The 24,163-nt window shown below is 38.7% G+C and overlaps 1 pseudogene; it reads right to left on the bottom strand.

Moving 5' to 3' along the window:
- Nucleotides 1–416: 416 nt before the first annotated feature.
- On the bottom strand, nt 417–2,060 carry LOC136148668 (heat shock 70 kDa protein 4 pseudogene; annotated as a pseudogene).
- Between the last annotated feature and the right edge of the window lie 22,103 nt (nt 2,061–24,163).

The following is a 24,163-nucleotide window of genomic DNA, read 5'->3' as shown; positions in this document are numbered from 1 at the left end:
AAACAATGGAAACAGTGACAGACTTTATTTTCTTGGGCTCCAAAATCACTGCAGATGGTGACTGCAGCCATGAAACTAAAAGACGCTTGCTCCTTGGAAAAAAAGCTATGACCAACCTAGACAGCATATTAAGAAGCAGAGATATTACTTTGCCAACAAAGGTCTGTCTTGTCAAAGCTATGATTTTTCCAGTAGTCATGTACAGATGTGAGAGCTGGACAATAAAAAGGCTGAGCGCCGAAGAATTGATGCCTTTGAACTGTGGTGCTGGGGAAGACTCTCAAGAGTCCCTTGGACAGCAAGGAGATCAAACCCGTCAATCTTAAATCAGAAAATCAATCCTGAATATTCGTTGGAAGGACTGATGCTAAAGCTGAAACTCCAATGCTTTGGCCACCTTTTTATAATAGTCTGTTTTAATATAAACAATTGTTGGAATCAGGAAGCTTCTTGTCTGAATCCGAAGGCACAGCTATGTCTGTACCCTGCTCAGCAGCCTGAGGGCCCGGGTTGTCTCCTTGTCCATCCACTGGTCCATTCTGCTCTGCATTTTTTTGCTCCTCTTTTGGAGGTTCCACTTTGGGTTTGGGCTTTGAAATAATATGGCTGCAGATACTCGTCAGCTCTTTAATTTTAGCTTCAATCTCTTTTGCCTTGACAACTGGATCCATGATCAGACTCTGCTTGTTCTGCAGATTCAGCTTGTTATTCATCCACTCCATCCCATCATTCGTGCTTTTTTCCACCTTCACCATGTCAGCAGCATCCAAATGATCATACTGGTCCTCCTTGTTTTTGAAAGAGCTGATTACTTTCATATACTGTTGGATTTGTTTGCCTAGTTCCTCAAATAATTTTGGTCTTTCTTCAGATTCCTGGAATCGCATCTTAATAGGCTGACTTAAATTTTTTAATTCAGCCAATTTATCGATGTATACTTGCTTTGGCTGGTCTTCTCCATCCTCATACAACCAATTTTCAGTGTCTTCTAATTTCAAGGTAAAATTGTTACGGTCATCTTCACTCACAAATTTCTCATATTCACCACTCAGCTTGTCTCTCATTTCGTACACATATTCTTCTACTGATGTAGTGCCATATGATGCATTCTTAGCATCATTCCTCTCTTTCTCTAGTTTATCCTGCATGATCATCTTATCCTCATTTTCAATGTATAAGTTGAGCAGCTCTCTGTCTATCTGCCATTAACAGCTGATTCTCAATTGGCAGGTCCACAGTACTGGTCTTCACTTTTGCTTTCTTGGCTTGAGGTGGTTGGTCGGTCTTTTTGTCTTTTGATCCAGCTTGAGAGGTCTCCATTTCTTCAGACTCCACCTTATTTTCCGCTGGTGTCTGCTGCTGCTGCTCTTCAACATGTGGCTCCTCCTGGTCCGCTTGCATGTTCTCTTCCTCCTTTGCATTCTGGTCTGTTTCCATCGGCTCCTCATTTTCCTCAAACTTGTGCACTTCCACTAGAGACGCACTGGACACACTGAAGATGCCATGGACATTTACTCGAACCTTGACTTTCACTTTTGAACTGGAGCCATCAGACTGAGGAGTGACTTTCTGAACTGAAAACTGAGCTATAGCAGGATCTGGATAAGGCAAATCTTGAGGAGAGCTATAATAAGCCTCAAGAGTGAAAGGTTCCTTTCTATAAAATGTGAGTACTTTAGAGAAAGGAGCAGCATTATTTTTTGCAAAGACTTCACAGTCACTTGACCCTTCTTCAGCTGGAGAATTCCATCTCAGAGATATTGGATATGGCACTACATCAGTGATAGAAAATTCTCTGACTTTGAAAGCAGGTGATAAGATTGCACACTGTAAGGCACAGCAACTTCATCGGCATTTAGTGTTGTACTAATTTCTTTACCAAAAAATTTGCTGATCTTCTCTTTCACTGCAGGGATTCGTGTTGCACCACCAACTATCTCCACTGCATAAATATCTGCTTTCTTTAACTTGGCCTGTTCCAAAATACTACGAAGCGGTGACTCCACTCTAGCTAAGAGATCATCACATATCTCCAGAAATTTGCCTCTATTCATAGTTCCAGAAACGACCTTGATGCTGGGAAAGATTGAAAGTGGGAGAAGGGGATGACAGAGGATGAGGTGGTAGGATAGCATCACTGACTCGATTTATATGAGTTTGAGCAAGCTCTGGGAGTTGGTGATGGACAGGGAAGCCTGGCGTGCTGCAGTCCATGGGATCATGAAGAGTTGAACACGACTGAGTGACTGAACTGATGGCTCATAGAAGGCTGTCAAATATTTGTTAAATGAATAGACATCAAATTAATTAATTAACCTGTTTGCTTATGTCAACTTACAAAAAGGATTTGAAATGTGTATTATCCATTCATTTACTTATTCATTTACTCATTTATTGTGGGCTTCCCTGGTAGCTCAGTGCTAAAGAATCTGCCTGCCAATGCAGGAGACATAGATTCGATCCCTGGGTCAGGAAGATTTCCTGGAGAAGGAAATGACAACCCATTCCAGTATTCTTGTCTGGGAAATTCTACAGCCGGAGGAGCCTGGCAGGCTACAGTCTATGGGATCATAAGAGAGTTGGACACAAATGAGTGACTAAACACCAACAAAACATTTTATGATTTTGTTTTTATTGAAAAAATTAATATAAAGTTTTACATCTGTCTAATTTTTGTCTTTTTTACCGCTACTTCTATCACTATTTTTGGTGACTGCAACAGTAATGAAAATGATTAAATACTCTGGCCCCTGAGGTCCATGATTTCCTTAACTCTGTAGTTCTATTCTATCCCACCTTAGTTACCCCTATGGAACTTATCCTAGACCAGTGTTTTTCAGACTGTAGCTTGTGATGTTTCAGTGATGCTGAAAAATAATTTACTAATTAGAATTTTTTAATGGAATGGAATAGAATTGAAAATTGAGTACATTTAAAAATCAGCATTGTTTTGTAAAAATTTTAATATGAATACTAAATATCTATGTCAAATCTCTTTCTTTCTGAGGATTGTGGTCAAAAAGTTTGTAAAACACTACTCTGGACATCATTATCCTCATCAGTAACTGCAGCACCTCTGAAACCTTAATTTTAAGCAGTCTTCTCTTTATTTACTACTGTTTTCCTTCCAAGCTCTGTTACTCTAGTAGGTCCACCCGGACATTTTATTATCCCAGGCAGACTCCCAATTCATTGCCTCCAACACTTTTTTACTCTGCAGTGTTTCCTCTCTCCCACTTTCTCCTTGCCTGGGTTACACTCCGTGGTCTATCACATTCATGATAATTATCCTCATCTCCCTTGTGCTTCCCTTCTGTCTCACATAACTGGCAAAACCAGTTATCTGCCCACTCTGTATTACACCTGATCAGCCTGGAATGTGGCTACAGTTTTGGAGACAAACTTTTGTGACGTGGTCTCACTTTGCATTTATGACCGTATATCTCAAGGGAGGCCTTATAATTACCCAGCCATCTTCCTGACGTTCTCTAATCTGCTTTCTAACTCTGCCTTCATGGCTTCTTTCTCCCTTAACTTCCAGTATCCCTCATTTCCCAAGGAAATAAGTAACATCATAATACAACTGGGTCATCTATCTACGGTCAAGTTTCTGCCATGCTTTCATTCTTATCCACATGCTCTTCTTCCACTCTTCCCTAAAACCAAATCTTCCACTTGCCACCTGACATATCCCCTGTGAATTCCTCATTCTTGCCTTTCATTTCTTTCTTTTTTTTTTTTTTTAAGTCACAAACAAATCATAATGATCTAGCTGGGACAAACACTACTTTGTTTTTGGATTGGGGGTTTTTGTTATTGTTTTTTATGCTTCATGTCTTGCTGGGTGTAATAACAGAAGGAATGAGTGAATTGGGTAAGCTGGGCTGGGGCTGATGGAACATCACAGTTGTTGCCTTGAGCAGCCAGAAGCAACCCAGCGTCCTTCTGTGCCTATTGAAGCTCCAAAATTGAAAAATAGATAATAGAGGATGAAGGGGGAGTAAGAATACACTCCACTTCTTTAATGTTCTGAGAACTGGCTCTGCATCTAAATTATTATTATGCAACATGCTTTTTTCTAGTAAAGCTGTCAAGCATTTCTGGGAAAGTGTAACAGGATTCTTCTCCTTGCTCCTACGACCCCCATTGTGTCTTAAAATATGATTTGCATTTCCACTCCTTCCCACAGTTATTATCCTGATGTAGAAGATGGGGAGAGTTTAAAGGTCTTTGCTCACTGGGACCTTGAGTACTCATTTGGAGAGTTTATGGGAAAGAAGATCCTCTTTTTCAGTCTCTTCTGATGCATGTATTTCCATTTCCTGACCTTTCCAAAAATGACCCTTTAGGAGCAGTAGTTTTAGGGGATGAGAAATGATGCAGACAGTTCAAACTTTTTACCATATCATGTCTCAAAATTGACCTCATGGTCATCCCTCAAGAGATTCTTCTTACGACAGGTTCATTCACCTAGGGAAATTCATGGCTGCCAGAATTCCTTGCAAAGCATGACTTAGAGAGATCAGAATTCTATCTCATCTCCTCCAGAGTGTGTTAATGACATTTTAGTTCACATTTTATAGTAGCTTAAAGTGCTTTGTCAGCTGTGATTTCCTTTTATCCTGGAAATGACTTTACAAGTCACACGAAGAGGTAACTGAAACGTGGAGAGCTTAAGTTGTTGAAGTTACTGGAACATATTTGCTCAGCGTCAATTAAAGCAGAACCTGGTGGTGAGGTCCAAATTTGGGAATGTCTGTCTCTGAGTTTTTTACTTATTCCATAATTGTATTATTTGTACATGGCTCCATCGGTATTTATCTTCTGCCTTTTTAAGGACCCTAAACTGCCTCAAGTGATAAGTCCATGTGGTTAGACAGATAGCATTGGTTGCAACTGAGTGAGGAGAGAGAGGGGCCAGAGTGATTCCTAGTGCATGAAGACTAGGAAGCAAAGGCGAGTGTACAGGTGATCATGAGCTAAAATAGGTTCGCTAGGGCAGAAGTGACGTAAGGGAAGCCAATAGGAGCAGACTTGGCCCAGAGCAGTGAAAGGGATGCCTTAACTCTTTAAGGCGTGTTAAAAATGTATCTGATGTACCTTTGAGAAAAAATGTTAAATGATATAATTTAATTCTCTTGCTTTAACTTTGAGAAAAGTAATAGTACAAGAGGTTAGGTAACTTACTGAAGGTTAAAAGTAAAGTTCATAGCAGAACTGGGACTGGAATTTAGATTTGATTTATGATCCTTATGCTATGGTTGTTCCATCACTAAGTCGTGTCTGACTCTTTGTGACACCTTGGACTGCAGCACACCAGGCTTGTCCGTCCTTGACTGTCTCCCAGACAAACCCTGTAGTTTGAATCTCCTACTCCCCCACCTCTATTTTGCCATCCCCCGCCCAACCAGTAACCACTAGTTTGTTCTCTATATCTGTGAGTCTGCTTTTTTTTTTTTTTTTTATTACATTCACTAGTTTGTTGCATTTTTTAGATTCTGTGTATAAGTGATACATGCAGTATTTATCTTTCTCTGTCTGACTTATTTCACTTAGCATAATGTCCTCTGAGTTCATCCATTATTACCACAAATGGAAAAAAAATTTGTTCTTTTTAATGGCTGAGTAGTATTCCATTGTAACCACACCATATTTTTAAAGAAAACTGCTTTCCCTGAACTTCTCTTTCCTGGTTTCTGTAGACTGGAACACAGATAGGATGGTGAGCCAGTGGTGACAATGAGGGTGAGGGAAACAACCTACAAAAATGTATAAGGATAGTGAGTAAAATGGACAGTGAAAATGAATGAACCTGAGTCATGAGTGGTTTTGAAGCAGAATTCCCACCATAGGTAGAGCAACAGAAAGATAGATGATGGTGATAAAGATGATGATGATGATGATGGTGATACTGTATCTTGCATCCTCTACACATATCTGGATTATTATGAGATATTTTATTTTCTTTGAGCTATTTTATTTTTGGGTCTCTTTGTTGCTGCAGTTTAGCTGTAATAAAACTGATACAAGCATCACTGAAATTTCATCACATCACTTGAGATTCCAGGGAACAGATTTTTTCCCATGCACCTTCCCTATTCTCTAATAAAAATGGCAAGCAAGTAAAATTTTAGAGATGGAACTTTCATTAAATTTTGTTGTATTACATGTTCCCTTACCTTCTTTTACTTTGTTGCAATATATATATTTATATATCTTTGGGGGAGACATGTTTGAAGTGAGAGATAAGAGAACAAAGAGTATGATGGCCAGACCATACATAAAATGACCCACAACCTGCAGCAAACTTCCCAGGCTATGGCCCTTGTCTACAGTAAACAGCCTAGGAAACCAACCTGCTATAAGTCAGACTTGTAGGGAGTCAGACTTCTATAATAATCCATAACCAGTACTTAATTAATAGCTGACAACTTCTCTGATTTTTGCCCCCACTTTTAACTTAGAACCAACCAGAGAAAGCCAAATAGGCTTTCCTAGCCAATTGTAGCTGGAGAAGGAAATGGCAACCCACTCCAGTGTTCTTGCCTGGAGAATCCCATGGGCAGAGGAGCCTGGCTAGCTACACTCCCTGGGGTTGCAAGAGTCGCACACGACTTAGTGACTAAACCACCACCAGCCAATTGCAGAGGGATGACCCATTTCTAGCTAGCCCACCTACAGTTTCCCCAAGCCAGCAGAATTACAAACATGACATACCCAAAGCCCTTCCCTTTTTTCCAGTATAAATTTCCAACTCTGCCTGCCTTTAAGTTTCTACCAAAACTCAAGTGACAGTGGCTGGCTCTTTTGCTATATATAGCAAGCTCTGAACAACTAGCTTTACTTTTTCTCTTTGATTGGTCTTGATCTATTTCCCCAGAAAGCCTATGGAATCATACTCTTAAAGCAGATTGTATAAGCAGTCCCACCTGTTTCCCAAGAGAGAGAAAATTTGGTAGCTAAACTTATAAAAGTTCCAGAAGATGAATTTTCCAAGGGTCTTCTGAGTGTCCTTGAAATGATTAATGGAACTCTGGAAAATGGAACTTTTGAGTTCTGATCCACTCACAGTTCCAGTTTGCAGGACTGGAATCAGCTGTGATGACAGTGAGCTCTCTGGATTCCCCTTTTGGGGGTCTTGTGATTTCCTGCCTTGTCTCCACCATTGCTGACCAGGGCAACTTTCACCAAAAAATGACTTTAGGTAATCAAAGCTGTGGTTCCAGACTCAAAGGCCATGTGTAGAGAGCACTAAGTCAAGTGGAAATTTAGCACGGGTCCTGTTAATTTGATCCATATAGACAGACAACAGGATAATTCAAGTCAAAATCAAGATAGACTTTGGTGGTTTTATTTAGATTCGACTTTTTAGTTTATGTTACTATTTAGTATCAAATCTCAGTTTTCTTTGTGCTAATTAACCACAAACTTGAGATTTTTGCTAGATTTGATGGTACTTGGAGTGGTGAGATGAACTTCTGTTATGTATGTATGTGTATGCATGCATACTCAGTTGAGTCTGATTCTTTATGATCCCATGAACTATAGAGCGCCAGGCTCTTCTGTCCATGGGATTCTCCAGGCAAGAATACTGGAGTAGGGGTTGCCATTTCCTCCTCCAGGGGCTTTTCCCGACCCGAAGATTGAACCTGCGGCTCCTGTGTCTTCTGTTTAAAGTATTTTCTGCTTCCATATCCCCCTCCTGCCATTTCTTGCACAAGAAATATTTCCCCTACACAGGACTTGACTTTTTCTGCTTCATTTATCACAGGAACTATAATTTGTTACTACTTATGATTAATTAGAGTTATTTATGTGTCCTCTTTGAACATAAATTTGGAGAATTCTTGGACTGTTGAGATATTTGTTTAACCTCCTTAGAATTAAATTATGTCAAATACATAGGTTTGCCTCGTGCCAACTACTGTTTTAAGTCCATTTGACATATGAACTCATTTAATCCTTGTAACAAACAAATGAGATTGATGCTATAATTATCATCCCCTAGTTATTGAACCTGAGACCCAGAGAGGTTTTAGACTTTGACCAAGTTTAAATGGCTAGTAAGTTACAGAGCTTTGACTTCAGTTCAGAGGACATACTCTTAATCACCACCCTACACAGCCTCTTTCAATCAGGATCATTTCCTCTGACATCAAACCAAGTCAACAGGTGAAACCAGAGGCTTAGGTTCTAATTAGAGAGGGGAAGAACTTAGGTTATTTTGAAGCATTGACTCTCAGGTGGGAAATGTGAGGATTAAAATTTGAATCAGATGTATAGTCAAGGTTTTAGAAACAGCAGATAGGAATCATAAGGACCCAAGTACAGAGGTGCCAAATGAAGGGAAAAAGTAGGGGCAGAAGTGGACCGAGAAACTTCTTGTTTTAAAAGTTGTCTACATTTTGAATCCGTGTTGTAGAGGATTTCTCGTTCTTTGGCAGCATCTCTTATTTCTTTGCCATCTCTTGCTTCTTTGCTCTTCCTACACCTCATATTTCCCTTTTCTTTGGGACGTGGAAGGATATTCTGTATTCTGTTGTGTCTAAATCTAGGTCACCATCAGCCTAAGCACAAAAGATTCTCTGTATCATCCAGCCTTTCTCAGAAAACTAGTAAACTTCAGTTTGCATTTAATAACACTTTTACTAGCTGTTTTGTTCTATGTATAATATTCCCTGAGGAATCTCGTGGGAGAAGAAGTGGCTTATTAAGGACAGGATTTGGAGGTTCTTGCATCCTTTGGCCAAATTCCATTATAATCACTGTCTTAACATTTGAGAAACCTTGCATTTAGACAGATTTGGGTTCAAACTCTGGGCTTTGCACTTTTTGTGTGACCTTGGACCGTGACCTCTCTGGAAGTTAAGTAGGTAAAGAAAACTTCTATTGAAGAAGATTGTCTAGATCTTATAGAGAAAAATATCCTTCATTCTGCTTTTCCTCTTCTTTCCATTCTCTTCCTTCTTTCATTTTGTATACCACGTATATTCTTGTTGGTAGGGTTCCAGATCCAGAAGCATGTCCTTTAGCTTGTATCTTCATCTGTAAAATAACCTTATGGAATCATGACCAAATAATGCAGCAGGTACACCTATCACCTAAGAAGTGCTCAACAAGTGGCAACTCTCGTCATGATATTGTGTGCTGTGCTCTGCTTAGTCACTCAGTTGTGTTCAATGCTTTTGACCCCATGGGCTGTAGCCCGCCAGGCTCCTCTGTTCATGGGGCTTCTCCAGGCAAGAATGCAAGAGTGAGTTGCCATGCCCTCCTGCAGGGGATCTTCCCGACCCAGGGATCAAACCGGGTCTCCTGCATTGCGGGTGGATTCTTTACTGACTGAGCCTCCAGGGAAGTCCAGTGGGAAGCACAGCCCAGCACACACACGCGCACACACACGCGCACGCACACACATTTTATTGTTGTGTTTAGTCGCTAAATTGTGTCCGACTTGTTGTGACATCATGGACTGTAGCCCGCCAGGCTCCCCTGTTCATGGGATTCTTCAGGCAAAAATACTCTTCCCAACCCAGGAATTGAAGCTGCATTTCATGCATTGCAGGTGGATTCATTACAACTGAGGCACTGGGAATGCCCATATGTATAATTGCATACTTCCAAAATCATATGAAGTGAAATATGAATATAATCGATAAATATATAAGATTTTGTTACTTAAAATGATCACATTCTATTCTTTAAACTTTTGTAGTTATTTTTGTTTTGTTACTATTTTGGCTTGAAAAGAATGTATATAAAAGTTACTTTTAAAACTCAAAAATCTTATCTTGTAACTTTGGAAAGAAGAAAGCAGAGCCCTGGGGTCTCAGGTCTGGTTATTTATTTATTTTTTTTGGAGGAAGGAAAAGGGGTTTAGTGTGGAATCTCTGGGCCACCAGGGGGCAGCAGTAGGCACCCACATGCACAGCCAACAGTGCTCGGAAAGGATAGTACTGTGCCTCCTGGGTTGAGTCTCGGCATGGTCCTAGTCCCACACTGCTTATTGCCTGTTTGCACAGCTCTCTCTGGACCGTCTATGAGCAACGGTTGGGATTTAGATTTAAAAACATGCCTTAGTCCATTCGTTCGGTATATTTATGTATAAATTATGACATGGAAAGGCTTTCTTGAATCATATTCTTTTGCTTTTTATTTATTGAATTTCTTTCTTAAAATAACCACATTACCAGGTGTAAAATAAGAAAATATCTTCCATTTTTGGTCCTGATGTAGGGCATATATCTTGCTGAAAACATTCAAATGACCAGATTCCCACAAAGTTCAAATATAAAAAGCTGAAAACGGTGCAGACTTATTGAGAACCATGCTTGATGTGCAGCCCTTCTATAGTCTAAGATTTTCAGAGCGGCAATGCTGGCTGACCTTCAAAAATGTCCCCTCTTGCTGTTGATAGGAGATGGTTGTTTACATTCTTGACAGGTGACAAATGATCCTTGGAGGGTTGATTTTTCATCTGGTTCAGCTCCAAGCCAAGGGAGGCTGCCATCGCACCTCGATATCCCTCATTTCTGGTCCCTACCTTGCTAACCTTAATTTGTTGCTGTGCAGTTGAAGGCTCCCTATCATTTACCTAAGGTCTGATATCTGTTCTCCAGTTAATCATATGCCTGATAACTTATAATGGTCTTTTGTTACAATCTGATGCCAGGAGGGATATTTCAACCTCTGCCATCAGGCAGGTATTAAATGACCTTATTTAAGATTATCAGAGATGGATGGAGGCCAACACTACATGGGTTTTTTTTGTGTCGATAGAAAAGATGATAATGGTGCTAATCACGAACCATCTTGGAAGGATTTCTTGGAAGTTATTTTAGGGAGATAGATGATATACATTAAAGTTATTATCAGTATTATGGATATTCTTGGGCTGATGATAGGATATAATAAGAGTGCAGTCTTTGGATAGTGGACCTTCAAGTTCACAGCAACTCGGTGTTTGCAAGCTGCTGTCATTAGAGAAGGCTATTGATTTGTCCTTGGTGCCGTAGGAAAGGTAAAACCATAGTTACTCTAGGAAAAAGTAATGACACTTAGAGGTTGTCAACATTAGAACAGAAGCAGTACCATTTCCATCTTTCTGGGAGAGAAGCTGCTGCGTAAACACCTACCAGGGAGGTGTACAGTCTAACACTAGCCCTATTTGCATCTAAGTTTCTTAATGTGCAGCATGCAAAATTTGAATTAAAAACAATTCTGATAAAAATTTACAACTCTATATCTACTACGAAGAAAATAAACAAATATATTTACATAAGGCCAGATATCAAAGGCATGGGATGGTAGGTCTACTGTTTGTAGTAATTTGTACAAAAATGTTGTAACATTTTGGTGAAGTAGTTTATTGTGCTGGATAAAAACAACTTTCTAGTAAAACAACTTTATGTTCCAATAAAACAACTTCTTATTTAAACAAGTTTTGGCAAGTCTTCCACATTACTTAGCATGCTGCATCATTATCTCAGCAGCAGTTGATACAAGCTTAGGCAAGAAGGAAACATTTTATTCAATTCTTGAAGAATTCAAGCTATGACTGAAAAGAAGAGCGAGGAGGCAAAAATAGTGGGGGCGGGGGGATGGGGGAACTTCTCTGGTGGCTTAGCTGGTACAGAGCTGTCTGCCAGTGCAGAAGATGCACAAGATGTGGGTTCGATCCATAGGCCAGAAAGATCCGCTGGAGAAGGGAATGCAAGCTGCTTCAGTATTCCTGCCTGGAAAATTTCATGGACAGAGGAGTCTGGTGGGCTCCAGACCATGGGGTCCCAAATAGTTGGACACAACTGAGCATGCATACACATGCTTGCTTGATTTAACTGAATACTGTTGGGCTTAAATCAGCAGAAATTTTACACTCCTCCTGGAGTGTAAAGCTCTCATTTCTATCTCTGGTTAAAACTAACTCGGGAAAACAATTTTTATAGACTACACAGAGAAAAATCAACTTTTTGATTTTCCTCACTGAGTGACTACTTATTTCTATTTTAAGGTTGCAGTTACTAACATAGTAAGAGATTTAAATAGAGATGTTAGTAAAGAACACAATACAACTTGTATCAATACACTTCAGTCGCTCAGTTGTGCCCGACTCTTTGCAACCCCATGGACTGCAGCACACCAGGCTTTCCTGTCCATCATCTCCTGGAACTTGCTTAATCATGTCCATTGAGTCAGTGATGCCATCCAACCATCTTGTCCTCTGTCGTCCCTTTTTCCTCCTGCCTTCAGTCTTTGATGGGGAAATTTGAATCATATTTTTCCCCACCCTCTCCCAAAGGTAGAATAATTAAAGAGAGTTTAGAAAGTAACTCTGTCACTCTAGAAGTTTAAGATGTAGAAAGCTTATTTTGTATTCATCCTTGCAAAAGAACTGTAAAGCAAGCATTTCACTGCATCTTTATTTGCCACCATTTCTCCATCACCGTTTCTCCACCAGGTCTTTACATCAAATAAGGTGTTGAAAGTCCTTAGGTGCTACTTCCTTATCTGTAAAATGAAGGTGTTTGACTAACAACCTTTAATCTCTTTTAGCTCTAACTTTTATATGCCCTCCTTGGACAACATTTATCTCCATTTCCATCTCTTAGGGAATTTCTTTAATTTTTAAATAGAATGCCAAACAAATAAATAAAATAATAATTTATAAACAAAATCTGGTTATAAGTAAAAAGAGTTGCTCAGTCATGTCCAACTCTTTGAGACCCCATGGACCATACAGTCCTCGGGATTCTCCACGTCAGAATGCTGTAGTGGATAGCTCTACCCTTCTCCAGGGGGTCTTCCCAACACAGGGATCAAACCCAGGTCTCCTGCATTGCAGGCAGATTCTTTACCAGCTGAGCTACCAGGGAATCCCAAGAAGTATACTAGAGTGGGTAGCCTACCCCTTCTCCAGCTGATATTCCCGACCCAGGAATCGAAATGGGGTCTCCTGCATTGCAGGTGGATTCTTTAACAACTGAGCCATCAAGGAAGCCCATAAATAAAAACAGAATATATTAAATAAATAATTTGAAGATATTTCTTGACTAATTTAGAAAACTGCAGGACAGTGGATATGAATTCAATTTATGAGGAGATGTATAGCTGACATTTTTAAAAAGAATAAATCAAAGTCTAACAGTTGATAAGACATCTTACATTTCCTTTTCTGATATATGGTATACAACCATAGACTCTTCGAAGCAGATGAAAAAAGAATTAGGTTTAAGCTCAGGGCATTTCATTCCTTAGGAACACTATGGAGAAGGAAAAGCTAACAGCAGGACTGAAATGATTTGAGAAAATTTCTTTAAAATAGTATATTTAAAATATTTGAGTTGTTAGCTTAAAAGTAATCCCCAAACAGAAATTAAATTTTGTAAAATAATCCTGGAAGACAGACCCCAATTTCATGAGGGTCAAATTGAAGAATGCAGTGACAGTTCAAGAATAGTTATAGAAACACATTGATTAGGGTAAAATAGACACAAGTGAAAAAGAATTTGACTCAGCTCCGGAGGAGATAATCTTGATATATTGTATTAGCAATTGTTTCTGCCTGTGATTTTTAGAAAGAAGACAAATAACCTTCTCAGAAAAAATATACTTTGCTCCTCCAGGAAGTCATCCCTTACTAATGCCTTTAAACCAAAAGTTCTTACACTACTGTTCATGGATGATCTAACTGATATATCAATAGCTTAGGGGAAACCATCATGAATCTTCTGAAATTATGCTCAAATGCAATTCTGCATTTTTTTAATAGAGAAAAGATCAATAGCTTCAGTAGATTGTTAAAGAGATTTATGATCCTTCACATTTCAAGAAGCTTCTCCAAATGAATATTTGGAAAGTTGTTCTGATCTTTGGATTGTAAGGGATGCTTTTTGATTTTAATATCCCCCAAATGTCAGAACATTTTGCATCACAAATGTAGGGAAATTTTGCCTGTCCCTGGGATGTAAGAAAACGGCAACAGAAAGAACAGATTGGCAAACAGTACAGGAGAATATGGTGTGGGGGTGGGGGCTCAGTCTAACAAAGGGAAACAGTCAAATCCTTCCCTAAACTACTGAGCAGGAGTTCTGTAACTCAGGATTGACTTTGTGAGGGATGTTTAGATCCTCATTTCTGTTCTCTTATCTGTGAAACTGAGATACTCCTGTATCATTAGTCTGGCTTCACTAGAATGAGAAACTCCATGTAAGGAGATTTCTCAGATAACTGGAGCATAGTTCTTTCAGCACCAAATAATGTATATTTTATCCACTTGCGAGAAAATTCTTCCTAAATGTTTATATCTTCTAAAGCCAACTAAACAAAATAATAATAATGGTAATGATAGTTAGCATTTTTGAATGCTTACTGTGTCCCAGGAACTTTTAAAAAAGCATTTTATTAATATATGTCACTTACCCCTAACAGTCACTCCACAAGATAGGTCCCAGTATCATGCCCATTTCAAATATGAAAACAAACAAACAAACTGAGGCACAGTCATAAAATAACTCACCTGAGATTGTAGAATCAGGGAAGTATTGGAGCTGGAATTAAAACCCAAGGTTTAGCTCCAGGGCTGTGCTGTAAACCACAGTGCCAAAATGAATGTCAAACTAATGTCTCTGTGATCCCTTGAGACTTTCCTGATCTCAGTACTGCCAAGGAGTATAGCATTATTTGCAGCAAAATTAAATAATTCAGATTACTGCACAGTTTGCTTTTTCCCTTTTTATCTCTTTCTCTGCATCCTCATCTGTGTCTGACTTCATCTCTAGTGTCTCTTGACTGTCACTTTGCCTGACATAGCTGGGCCACTCTTACTTACCTCTCCTACTTTTCTGATTAGCATCTTCAGGAATCCAGCATTTGGACAGCCATGCTATTAGATTTGTAACTGAAGCTTAAGTAAAAAGGCTCTAAGTGAGCATCTGGGGCCACTCCTATGATAAAGGTGCCTCAAAGACCTTAAACAGACAAAGGCCCTCTAAGGACTCAAGGGATTGCTTCATAGATCCTACCTACCCAAGAACCTAAGAATCTTAAGGTTGTTGATTTATAGAAACTTAACAGGGAACACAGGGTAGAGAGGTGCTGTCTTAAAGAGATTTTGGAGTATGATTTTTGTATAACACACTAGATTTTAATTAATATACAAAAACTCCACAGAATTTTAAAAGAACTATATCAGTTTCAGCTTGAACTGAATGGTCAGAAGCTATACAAAATAAAGAGAGCTTTGGACCCCTTGATCTTCTATAGTCAGAAACTATAACAGGCTAAGAAACATATTCAACTTAGTTGAAAACATAGGCTATTTTTTATGGGAAAAAAATAAAAAAGATGACTCAGAGGACAGAACTAAGACCCCAGAGGATACAGCCCAGAGGTCCAGAAAATTAGTCTCATGGAGCAGTGCTGGGCCTTAATCAGGAAACTGGCAAGAGAGTGCCTGGAAGTCTTCCCAAGATGCACACACCAGTTCCTGCTGTGTGGCTTGCATTTTTTCCTTTTTGAATGAGCCATATACAGTGGTTATCCTGTCATGTCCCACTTTTGTATGTTGGGTGCATGTGGGGCAGGTAACTTGTCTCTTTAAGTCACAGGTCTTCAGATAGAGAAAAAAAATACTACTGAACTATCTGTATCTGAAGAACCACACTTGAGTAACCTCATTTGGATTTGAATCTAATTTAGATGATAAGGTCCTAGATGTTTAGCCTGGTGCCATAATGGAATGAAACTTTTGAAGAGTTATTGGAGAGAATGAGCCTATTTTGCAAGTTGAGGCTGGGGGGATGTAAGCTGTGGCCAGAGGGCAAATTGTAGCATATTTTATTTTCTAGAGATGGCTCCAAAACATTTACTGCTCCAAAGTAGTCTTCTAGAACCTTGTTACTGCCTCTTGAAGACATGAAATTTCTCTTTGAATTGGGCTGACTTGTAACTCACCTGTAAGGAAGAGAATGTGGCAGAAGTAAGGCTGTATGACTTTCTTGTCTAGATCATGAAGGCCATATATCTTTCTCCTTGTTCACTAAAATACTTTCTCTTGCAGCCTTCGGCAACCTCCATGAATAACCCAGCTGCTTTAAGACCATCATGCTATGAGGAAACCTAAACTAGTCTATGCTAGAGACCACATGGAGAGGCCCTGAGATTACGTGAAAAGGAAGAGGAGGCTGACCAGACTTCAGCTCTTCTGGCCCCTTGGTTTTTGGTAGCAGTCACTGTTTGCCTAAAACTGCATGAGAAATCACAAGTCAGGCTTCACCAGCTGAATCCTTCCTGAACTCCAGAACACAGTGGAAGACAGTAAGATAATTGCTGTTGTGTTATACACCTAAGTTTTGGGGTGATTTATTATGCAGTGGTAGACAACTGAAAGGGCTTCCCTGGGGGCTCAGAGGTAAAAAGTCTGCCTGCAATGCAGGAGATGTGAGATGCTGATTCTACCCTTGGGTTGGGGGCAGTACCCTGGAGAAGAAAAAGACAACCTATTCCAGTAATCTTTCCTGGGAAATTACATGGACAGAGGAGCCTGGTGGACTACAGTCCATAGGTATTGCAAAGAGTCAGACATGACTTAGCGCCCAAACAGTAGTAACAAAAGACAACTCGAACCTAGACAATAATCATTGGGAAATCTTGTGCTCCAGAAGTACAAGCAGCAGTATAAAAGAGATATTACAAAATTAGAGCTGGTAATCAGATTATATGTGGGTATGATGTAGTGACTGATTGACTGAATATCAGTTCTGATTACTCAGTTTCTTTGCCATGATGATCATTGAATATTTTGAGTACTTTCCCTATGTATAGTAAGTTTATGGCAGTGTTGTTTATAGTGGTGACTGTTTTCCCTATATTACTTGCTATAATCTCCTACACACACATACACAATCAAACTGTAAAGAAAAAAAGTGAATATTGATAGATGAATGACTAAAAAATTTGTTTGATTCATACTATGGAATATCAGGTCACTATTTAAATGAATGAGTTAGATCTATATAGCTCTTGTCCTTAAGGAATATCCAGGACCTAGAGTTAAGTAAAAAAAATAAGTTGTAGATAAAAAGTAGCCTATGATTTATTAAAAATTTAAAGTTGTTTGAGCACAGAGAAGTTTGGGAGGATATACACTACACTAGTAACATGGCTTATCATAGGAGGTAAGATTGGACAAAGGATAAAGAGAAGATTATTATCTTTATATATTGTTGCATTGTTTAGGCTAGGCTTTTGTAGTAAAAAACCTAATAAAGTGAATTTTGAATGGAAAAAGCAACAAATTCAATTTGGTTTTTGTCTGGTGGAAATTAAGAAGAATAGAAAAGACATGATCTATCTATTTTAAAATGTATTTGTTTTATGGTTTGCAAGAAGTTTTGATATTTTTATTACTAAGTATATTCTTATAAAAATAAGTTAAATATTAAAATTAGATGATTTTTGTTAAAAATAACCGATCTGATTTAAACCATAGACTGATAAGTTTTAAGTGACTGGTTATTAGGCTAAATGAACAGTGAAAAGTTGTTTTCTGATAGAAGCCACAATATAAGATTATCATAGGGAAATAAAAAGAAGAAAGATGAGAAAATACCAAATGACTAAGGAAAATGATAAACAGTATCCAAGAAGAAGTCTCTATCAGTCTGCATAAATAACAGATCTCATCTTTGCAGATTTTTTTCTTTCTGAAAGGCCTTAAAATTCTTGTTTATGGTAGATGTACAGCAGGACACAAAAGTTCAATTCAAATCAGTCACTGTAGATCTATAGGTGTGGCAGGCTTCTATGAAGCAGACGGTTAAAAGGAGACATGCTGATTAGTATACTGATACGCACTAATGATAGCCAGATGTGCGTGCGCGCTAAGTTGCTTCAGTCGTGTCCAACTCTTTGTGACCCTATGGACTAGAGCCTGCCAGGCTCCTTTATCCATGGCATTCTCTAGGCAAGAATACTGGACTGGGTTGCCATGCCCTTCTCCAGATAGCCAGTATAATGATTAAAAAAAAAAAGTCAAAAATATGCACTCTGGAGAATACAGAGTAGAGGATGGAACAGACCCTGAGCTCAGCTTAACAGCTCTAGTGACACAGTCCCAAAATCTCAGTGGCTTCACACAATCAAACTTTTTTTTTTGTGCTCATATCAGAGTCCCGTGTAGGTCATTGAAGAGACTTTGCTCCAAGCAGCTGTTCTGGCATAGAGGTTCTTTCCATCTCATAGTTCTGCATCCTTCAGTATCTTAGAGTACTGCAGAATAGAGAGAGTGAGAATTTGGAGCAATGAGTGTGGAAGATTTTTATAGATGAGGTTTAGAAGAAGAATACCTCACTTTTGTCCACATCCTGTTTTTGCATACTTCATTTCAAGATGCCAGCCTATCAGGAAGAAGGCCAGGAAATGTGATTTAGCTGTGTGTGTAGGAAGAAGAGGAGAGAAGGCATCTTGGTGAGCTCAGAAGGGCTCTGTTGTAGAAGGCCTTCTGGGGGAGAACCCCTGAATGGCACCATGCATCATTATGGCTAGGACATGCAGAGAGAGTATGTGCATGTTTAATCCTCCAGACAAACTAAATTAACTCCATATTCATTTAAAAATGCATGACTTGTAGCGTGCTGAGTCCCTTCAGTCATGTCCAACTCTTTGTGACCCTATGGAACTGTAACCCATAAGGCTCCTCTTTCCATGGGGGTGCTTTAAGCAAGACTACTGGAATGGGTTGCCATTTCCTTCTCCAGGGGATCTTCATGACCCAGGGATCAAACCCACATCTCTTATGTCTCCTGTAGGTAGGTTCTTTACCACTAGCACCACCTGGGAAACACCACAATGAAGGCAGGGTCGTATATGTAACCTCAGTATTATTAGTGACTGGCACATGGTAGACATAAAATTAGTATTTGCCACATTGAATAATGATCGAATATATATTCATGACTTAATTATACATCTATATGTGTACATAATTTAATGACACTTAAGATGAAATACCTGCCTCCTGAGAAATCTGTATGCAGGTTAAGAAGCAACAGTTAGAACTGAACATGGAACAACAGACTGGTTCCAAATAGGGAAAGGAGTATGTCAAGACTGTATATTGTCACCCTGCTTATTTAACTTACATGCAGAGCCCATCATGAGACATGCTGGGCTGGATGAAGCACAAGCTGGAATCAAGATTGCTGGGAGAAATATCAATAAACTCAGGTATGCAGATGACACCACTCTTATGGCAGAAAGCAAAGAACTAAAGAGCCTCTTGATGAAAGTGAAAGAGGAGAGTGAAAAAGTTGGCTTAAAACTCAACATTCAGAAAACTGAGATCATGGCATCTGGTGCCATCACTTCATGGGAAATAGATGGGGAAACAATGGAAACAGTGACAGATTTTATTTTCTTAGGCTCCAAAATCACTGCAGATGGTGATTGCAGCCATGAAATTAAAAGACGCTTGCTCCTTTGAAGAAAAGCTATGACCAACCTAGACAGCATATTAAAAAGCAGAGACGTTACTTTGCCAACAAAGGTCCATCTAGTCAAAGCTATGGTTTTTCCAGTGGTCATGTATTGATGTGAGAGTTGGACTACAAAGAAAGCTGAGAGCTGAAGAATTGATGCTTTTAAACTGTGGTGTTGGAGAAGACTCCTGAGAGTCCCTTGGACTGCAAGGAGATCCAACCAGTCCATCCTAAAGGAAATCAGTCCTGAATATTCATTGGAAGGACTGAGGCTGAAGTTGAAACTTCAATAATTTGGCCACCTGATCTGAAGAACCAACTCATTGGAAAAGACATTGATTCTGGGAAAGATTGAAGGTGGGAGGAGAAGGGGACGACAGAAGATGAGATGGTTGAATGACATTACTGACGTGATGGACATGAGTTTGGGCAGGCTCTGGGATTTAGTGATGGACAGGGAAGCCTTACATGCTGCAGTCAGTGGGGTCACAAAGAGTCGGACATGACTGAACAACTGAACTGAACTGAAGATGCAATAATTAATAACAAATAGTTTTGCATTTTTTGTTGATTAAATGTCTGAGAAACAAATATTCTAGGTTTAAAAGAAAATATAATAACCCTTTTTGATGACTATGCTCATTTGAAGGGAAGGGAAGGGAAGAGCTGGGGGTGGCAATGAATTAGAGGTAGTGATGGAAAAAGGAAGGAAGGAAGTGTTTGTTTATGTGCTTTTTGTGCAAAAATTTTAAGTAAACTTGATTTTTCTATATAATAAGCTTGGTTGGCACATAATGGGAAAGGTACTGAAAAGATATCTTCCTTGGTATTACAGAAAGACATCATTCTTTTCTGCTTGCTTACAAAATTATATGCCAATTGGGACTTAACTACATCTGACTTTGATTAATTTGCTTTACAAATAGAATTGGAGGGCTTTAGTTGAGAATGACTCATCAGTCTTTCATCCTTCTTTGTTAAAGTTTTCTAAATTTAATAGTGGTTTTGTGTATTCTATCTTGTGAGTATTATCAGACAGATTTAGAAGAAGACACTTAACAATGTGTTCTTGCTACACAGACAACTATATTTTTTCATTTGGGTGCCAAAGGGTTTTTCCAATTATCTTGGGTGGTATTGTGACTCATTATGGCTCTGTAGAATCACAGGGAGAAGGATCAGTGCCAAGAGCTTGTTTAAATTGACTTCTCACTCCAAGATGTACCAGTTATAGAAGGCTAGAACTCAAAATGAAATGTCCAGTCTCACTTTCAAGGCACAGCTAATTTCATCCTTCCTTTTCCCTCTGACAGATCTTTCCCCCAGCTCCCAGCTCAGAACTGCTTTAGTTACTTATTAGCTGTTGCATCCTTTGATATTCTTAACCTTCTGTCTTGTATTAGAGTGTATCTCTCTCCAGACACAAGATAACATTTTCTAGTGAATCTGTTGACTCCTCGTGAGCAGGGACCATTATTTTTTTTAAGAATTAAAATGGTTGTTGGAAATGATGAGGATCATTCAGGGTTCAAGTTATCAGGGAGTTTTAAATTTGAAAACTTTCTGTGTCTTCTTCCATATTTCCCTATAACCAGCAGAAGCATTCAAACCAAGTTTTGAAAGTTGAAAGCATTATTAAAAGTAAACAAAAAACCAAAAATCCATGTTACCTAGTCTGAATATTTTAAGTCTTATCAGTTTTATTTTAATGAGAGCATCTTTCCAAATTTTGACCAGTGCTAAGAGCTTTATTGACTATGCCAAAGTCTTTGACTGTGTGGATCACAATAAACTGTGGAAAATTCTGAAAGAGATGGGAATACCAGACCACCGGACCTGCCTCTTGAGAAACCTGTATGCAGGTCAGGAAACAACAGTTAGAACTGGACATGGACCAACAGAATGGTTCCAAATAGGAAAAGGAGTACTTCAAGGCTGTATATTGTCACCCTGATTATTTCACTTATATGCAGAGTACATCATGAGAAACACTGGGCTGGAAGAAGCACAAGCTGAAATCAAGATTGCTGGGAGAAATATCAATAACCTCAGATATGCAGATGACACCACCCTTATGGCAGAAAGTGAAGAGAAACTAAAAAGCCTCTTGATGAAAGTGAAAGAGGAGAGTGAAAAAGTTGGCTTAAAGCTTAACATTCAGAAAACTAAGATCATGGCATCTGGTCCCATCACTTCATGGGAAATAGATGGGGAGACAGTGGAAACAGTGTCAGACTTTATTTTTTCGGGCTCCAAAATCACTGCAGATGGTGATTGCAGCCATGAAATTAAAAGACGCTTACTCCTTGGAAGGAAAGTTATGACCAACCACCTAGATAGCGTATTAAAAAGCAGACGCATTACTTTGCCAACAAAGGTCCATCTGGTCAAGGCTATGGTTTTTTCAGTGGTCATGTATGGATGTGAGAATTGGACTGGGAGGAAAACTGAGCGCCAAAAAATTGATGCTTTTGAACTGTGGTGTTGGAGAAGACTTGAGAGTCCCTTGGGCTGCAAGGAGATCCAACCAGTCCATCCTAAAGGAGATCAGTCCTGGGTGTTCATTGGAAGGACTGATGCTGAAGCTGAAACTCCAGTACTTTGTCCACCTCATGCGAAGAGTTGACTCATTGGAAAAGACCCTGATGCTGGGAGGGATTGGGGGCAGGAGGAGAAGGAGGTGACAGAGGATGAGATGGCTGGATGGCATCACCGACTCAGTGGGCATGATTTTGAATAAACTCCGGGAGTTTGTGATGGATAGGGAGGCCTGGCGTGCTGCGATTCATGGGATCGCAAAGAGTCAGACACGACTGAGCGACTGAACTGAACTGAAGAGCTTTATGTACATTGTCTTCAACATGGCCTCTATTGCTCACACTGGAGCACTTGTATCTCCTCAGAGAATTTGAATTTGTACCAAGGAGCTCAAAAACTACAGAATAAATATGCGATCAATAATTTTAGAAAATCCAACTAACTTAACAGAAGTATTAATAAATCTTAGATTTACATAAAGACTTGCATGGAAATATTTATAGCAACTTCATAATAACCCAAACTGCAAGCAAGCAAACTAATCAAGAATAAGCAAACTGTGATGTATCCATGCAATAGACCACTACTCAACATTAAAAGGAAAACACTGTTGATTCACTCAGTGATATGGAAGAATCTTAACTACCTGATATTAAGTGAAATAAAGCAAATAAAAAGATTTCAAGGTTTATATGCTTAAGTATATGACCATCTGGAAAAGTCAAATAATAGGAAAAGAGAACAGATCAATGTTTCCAGGAGCTGGGGTGGGGAAAATGTTGACTACAAAAGGGCACTTTCAGAATTACAGACCTATACTGTACTTTGATTGTGGTTTGGTTACTTGACTATATATATTTACCAATACCCATATAACATATATCAAGAGGAATAAATTTTACTGTAAATTAGGTAAAAAAAAAAAGTTTATTTTAATTCCAAGAAGTCCTGGCAGAATGTTATAAAATTTGTACTTTCAGCACTACTACATTTTTTTTCTGAAGTAGTTTAGCTATATAATTCCAAAGTTGTAAAATTGTTCATAGCTTTTCATTTAATAATCTCATACTTAAATATTTATTTTAAGAAAATCATTAAAATTAAGGGAAACCTGTGTGCATAGAGATGTTTATCACTTTTTTTAATAGGTGAAAAATGTTGCTTTAGTGCTTTTATTTGCATTTCTTTTTTTTTTTTGCTAGCAAAATTGTGTATTTTTCACATGTTTAGTAACCAGTTTGTGGGAAAGAATAAGATCAATATCCTCCAGTGGTTAAAGAGTAGCAAATCTTCTGTTCTCTTTCATGCAAAGCCATCTGTTTCTGTGAAACAATTAGAAGTATCTTGGGATTTAGTGAAAGTTTTGCTGTTGTTGCTGTAGATAAATAAACACAGTCAGTGAAGTAAAAAAAATAACCATGATTACTAGATCAGCTATTTCGTGGGATCTTGGTTTAATAGTCTTTCCGTACATTTCACAGTCAAAAGTTGGTACAAAAACTTTTGTCCCTTTAATCGAGTCTGGACCCTTGAATTTCATATATTTAATATCAAAATATGAGAAATGAGAACCTAAAGTTTTGTACATTCTTTTTCTTTGACATCTTAAAATTTCGAAATCTACCCAAACTTTTCATTCTTTTTAGCTCATTTAATTTTGGCAATATGTGCTTTTTAGTTCATGAAGCTTTCAGACTTTCCATAAGATACTGTGAAACTGTGTTTGACAATTCAAAATAAATGAATGTAAGTCACAACATGTTTTCTTAGAAATGGCCACATAATTTTAAAAAATCAGCTGGGAAAGTGCTACTAGAAATGTGCTAGAATGAGATAAGGAGGTAAATATTTGTGGGTAAGATCATCTGTAATAACAAAACGGTAAAGTTACAGTGGCTCCCTCCTCATTTTCTAATTCAGACACCAAATGTTTTCTGAGAATCTTTTATGTACACACAATGTTCTATACACAGTGATTTAACTGAGAATAAAGTAGATAACAATCCCTTTTCTCATGAAACTCACATTCTAGCTTATTCAGAAATTGGAGCAAATAGAGTTTAGTTCATCCTCAGGTATTTTCACCTTTTTATAAATGCATATGATTTTATGTTGAGTTAATAATTTGGATAAAATATTGAAATGTGAATTCT

This window comes from Muntiacus reevesi, chromosome 1, assembly GCF_963930625.1.
Source record: "Muntiacus reevesi chromosome 1, mMunRee1.1, whole genome shotgun sequence".
NCBI classification, from domain to species: Eukaryota; Metazoa; Chordata; class Mammalia; order Artiodactyla; family Cervidae; genus Muntiacus; species Muntiacus reevesi.
This window is presented reverse-complemented; position numbering and strand designations above follow the sequence as displayed.